Raw genomic sequence first — 5198 nt, forward strand, 5'->3', positions numbered from 1 at the left:
AAAAAAAAAAAAAAGAGAAAGAAACACTTTAAAAAAAGGAAGAAGCCAGTCTGAAAGTCTGTATAATGACATTCAACTAAAGTCCCTTTCTTTAAACATAAACAGATGTATAATATCTGGAAGTCGTCAAATGGAATAATGCCTAAGTACCTAAAGGCAGAATGTGGCTGGATATCCAATAAGAAATTATGATTTAAAACATTGCGTTGTCTAAAGAGCGATAGTTAAGATAATCAAATTCATTCTTTCATTCAACTAACATGCATTGAATATCTACACTGTGCCCAGAGACTGTGCTATGTGCCAGGGTATTCACATAGGTAAGAGGCCTGCACCCTGGAGGAGTTTATATTTTAGTGGAGGAGATAAGATAATAAAGAATTGTAGTAACACTGTGAGCATAAAAGGAAGGAAGGAAAGAAGGAAGAGGAAGATAGGTGAGGAGATGGTAGTATGGAAGAGAAACTGCCTAAATCTACCCGGGAAATTCTGGAATGACTTTAGTGGATGACACTAACATGAATAATTAATAGTGGCATTAGCAATAATTGTTATTGTTATTGTTGTATCCTGGTGAATCTGGGGTGACATATAATGGTATGAATAATATGGGTCAGGTACATTAAAATAATCCCTTTTTTTTTTTTTGTGGTACGCGGGCCTCTCACTGTTGTGGCCTCTCCCGTTGCGGAGCACAGGCTCTAGACGCGTAGGCTCACGGGCCCAGCCGCTCTGCGGCATGTGGGATCTTCCCGGACCGGGGCACGAACCCGTGTCCCCTGCATTGGCAGGCGGACTCTCAACCACTGTGCCACCAGGGAAGCCCCATCCCTTTTTAAGTTAGGAAGTGCATTGTATTATGTAAAAATATCTAAAACAGGCAGTGACGTATTGTCAAAAATGATTTTCAGTGAATAGGAAGGTCACTAGACAAACAGAATCCCTGACAAAATTACAAGAAAGTAAAGTTGTGCTGGTAATTGCTAATAATTAACCCTTGGTATTTTATAAGACAGTTTAAAAATAATAAAACGTTAGAATTAGAAGAGACCTAGACAGACATCTAGCTTAATATTAGTATTCCTTTACTACACATATTTGTCTACCCTTCTATCTGCCCTATTAGTCTGTAAGGTCTTTGAGGGTAGGGCTTGTGTCTTATTTATTTTGTGTCATAATACTAAACAAGAAACAAGAGCTCAATAACGGGGGCTTCCCTGGTGGTGCAGTGGTTGAGAAGCCGCCTGCCAATGCAGGGGACACGGGTTCGATCCCTGGCCTGGAGAGATTCCACATGCCGTGGAGCAACTAAGCCCATGAGCCACAACTACTGAGCCTGCACTCTGGAGCCTGAGTGCCACAACTACTGGGCCTGCATGCCACAACTACTGAAGCCCACATGCCTAGAGCCCGTGCTCTGCAACAACAGAAGCCACTGCAATGAGAAGCTCACGCACCGCAGTGAAGAGTAGCCCCCGCTCGCAGCAACTAGAGAAAGTCCGCACACAGCAACAGAGACCCAACTCAGGCAAAAATAAATAAATTAAATTAATTAATTTTTTTAAAAAAGAGCTTAATAATGTTTTCCAAAGGAAGAAACTAGGAGGATATTTATTCAGTCCCTTTACTTCAAAAGAATGGAAACTGAGCCTCAGAGTTATGAAGGACTAAAAGGCAAAACAAAATTTTTTAATAGTAAAGACAAGCCTGGAACCCAGATCTCTTGACCCCAGGCCAGGTTACTGTCCATCATATCATATTACCCACCTACAATCCATCACTAATCAATGGAACATGTAGAGAAGAATGTTTTGGGGTCATAGTTTCTAAAGTTCTGTTATCTTCTTGTAGCGTTCCCCTACATCTTTCACCTCCTCCATGTAGATGCAAAAAAAAAAAAAGAGAATATAAATTTGAAACCCCATTTTTAAAATGCTGCTGATCATTGAAACCCTAAGTCTCACCTCTGACATTGTCCCCAGACCCTATAGATCCCTAAGACAATTGGAAGTCTCACAGAGTATGTGAAACTAGCCCAGTTTCCCATGTTTTTTTCACTTTCTACTGTAGGTCATTAGCAGGATTCTATTTTAGGACAGAAATGTTTTTACTACCCCTCAAATCATACCAAAGTAGGTAGTTTTCTACTGAATTGATTCTGCATAGCAAAAAGCACTGCTGGCTTATTTGTTCTTCTAAGCAGTAGAGGGCTTTTCTCTTAGCCTGATATGGTTTTTTAATCCCTGCATACCTTGTACTGTGATGTTTAGGGTGGTGATGGTGATGATGATTTTTATTTTCTATTTGTCTTTGGTTAACATTGATTAAGTTTTGCCTTAAGGATTCCAGGTTAAAAGTTAAGACAGTAGAGGAACTAACTTTCTGAGAGTTTCCATTCATAAATAAATAAAGCAAAAATTTAGGTAATGATCATGGTGCTGTCAGAATACCTTGACATACAGTCTTTCGTCTAATCCTGCCAGGGCAAGAGGTTTTTATTCTTATTTTACAAGTGAGAATACTAAGCCTCTGGTGATTACCCACACTCACATAGCTAATGAATGGTGAAACTGAGACTCCAGTCCAACACTTTGGACTCCAAATCTACTTGGAATTTTGCCTAGCACAAGACAGGGCAAAGGGTAATCAGCAAAATCCAGCAGGTGAAAATTAAATTTCCTTTATGAGGAAATTAAAGAACTAAAATCAAATAGATCAAATTAAACCAATTTTGTGTCAAGCTCCCAGAATTAAAACTGAATTCTTATTCTCAATTCACTATCTATATAGGGCCACCATATTGACCTTGGAAAACTATAAAGTTGGATTATTTTCATCATTTAGCAAGGAGGAAAAAAAAAACTGAAAACAATTAGGAAGGCCAAGCAAGTAGAAGGATGTTTTGACTCCAGTTGGTATACAAATAGATTCAGAAAAAAATCAGAAGATGTGAGCCATTCCTTATGAGGCTCCAGTACTCATTTGTCGGGGTTAAGTTTGATATTGTATCATAAGTGTGTATTACATAAGATTCTGAAAGCTCAGTGTTTCTAAATGGCTGTTCCTTCTAGAATATCGTTCTGGCTGCAGAGGTGTACAGTCTGACAGTGTCACAGACATGTTGTCACAACCTGGCAGTGGAATAAACCTGGGCAGTGTTAAAAGCAGAAGGATACTTTATCAAGAAAGCAGAAACTGATTCAGCATATTGAGTTTCTAAATTTTACAGAGTTTTCAACACCATTCTTTTTTAATTATGAGACATTGAGATAAATTTGAATCTTATACTTATTCTACTGGTGTCAGCTGTTGATCCTTTTATGAGCAAACAATCTGATATCCTCACTCAATAGGGAGGCACTCTGACAGGGATCTTGTCCCAAAAAAACTTACTCTTTTTTTTTTTTGACTCATTAGACATCTCAATACATCGCCTAAGAGCATTACTTATTTTCCAGGGTCACACAGACCTTAAATATTCAATTACCCAGAAAAAAAAATCAGTGACTGGCATTAAAAACAACTGAATCTACAGATGGCTTAAATGAGCATTCTGGGAATCACTAGAGCCACTCAGTATTCTCCAGGGAGCATTAATAATGTAATTCCTAACTGCTGTAACTTAATTCATTACATACTACTGAGCACCAGGTATATGCAAAGTACTACACTCAGTGTAATAGAGAGAAAACCATGGTCCTCGTTCTCAAGGAGTTCACTGTGTAACAAGAGACAGTAGATATGCTTATAAGAGACTATAAAACAAGTAAAAGTACCATAAGAAATGCCAGAGGACTCCAATTGTCAATTTCTGCTCCTATTTGCTAACCTCAGATTACTTCCAGCAAAGCTGATGTTAATTTCTGCTATACTAAGAGCATCAAGAATCTTCTGACCGGGTCAGATTCTACCTCAGAGTCAAGGTTTTGTTCTTTGAATCTGTTTTCGCTCCTGCTTTGGTCTTCCTTCTTGTCCCTGACCCTTTCCCAGATCTTCCTCTATCTCTCCCTGCTAAGACTTTAGGCTATTGGTCCTGTCTTGCTCTATACTGAGGGTTCTGTGCTCTCTTGATTTCTGTTCCTCTGCCCAGGTTTATTCCACTGCCAGGTTGTGACAACATGTCTGTGACACTGTCAGACTGCTCATCTGAATTCTGGCTCTTGAACCTTGATCCTTAGATGATCTGGTTTACTCTTAGGACTGTGTCTGCCTATGTCTTTTCAACCCACACCTAATTCCTGTTCCCTATCAAACTCTTTGACACTGCAGGTACATTGATAGGATCTTAGAGATACAGAATAAAATCACTGAGTAATACATCTAATCAAATTGTTTGAACAAAGATAATGAAAATTATTTCTGTCAGTTAAATGACTGAATTAGAAGAACCTTTTGAAAAGAGGATTCATGCTGTGAACTGAACCATGTAAAAGATCAAAATCACCAAATTAAATACCCTAACAAGAAAAATGTGCGTTATGGAGAAGCAGCTACCTTTTGTTGCGGTACGCGGGCCTCCCACTGTTGTGGCCTCTCCCATTGCGGAGCACAGGCTCCAGATGCGCAGGCTCAGCGGCCATGGCTCACGGGCCGAGCCGCTCCGCGGCATGTGGGATCTTCCCGGACCCGTGTCCCCTGCACCGGCAGGTGGACTCTCAACCACTGCGCCACCAGGGAAGCCCTACTTTCTGAGAATTTTATCTCAAGGTCCCCAATATAGCATAAAATCATGTATCTAAGAACTAGAAAGAACTTTAGAGGTTGTCTAGTTAAACCTTGTATTCATTAAAAAAAAAAACCTCCTGTAGATAACCCTCTTAGGAAGGTCTTCAACCTCATTTATCCAACCCACACTTACTGATCATCCACTATGGGCCAATCTCCTGCTGCAGCAGCGGATATAAAAATGAAACAAAGATCTAGGCCTCAAGAAGCTTCCAACCAGGCCAGGGATAAACAAGAAACAAATAATTGTAATACTGTGTGATGACTATTATGATAGAAACAAGTTCAGGATTCTGTGGGAACTCACAGGAGTAAAGAATGGATCCTCACTGAGATCAGCATAATTAAGAGCATGAAGGGAGATTAGAAATGACTTTCCAGTACCGGAGACTCTTGGGATGAGCTGGAATCAGCCAAGTCCTGGGAGGTGAACAGGTATACAAGACTGAGATGAGAGCATGCACAAGGGCAAG

This window comes from Lipotes vexillifer, unplaced genomic scaffold (genome assembly GCF_000442215.2).
Source record: "Lipotes vexillifer unplaced genomic scaffold, Lipotes_vexillifer_v1.1 scaffold220, whole genome shotgun sequence".
Lineage (NCBI taxonomy): Eukaryota > Metazoa > Chordata > Mammalia > Artiodactyla > Lipotidae > Lipotes > Lipotes vexillifer.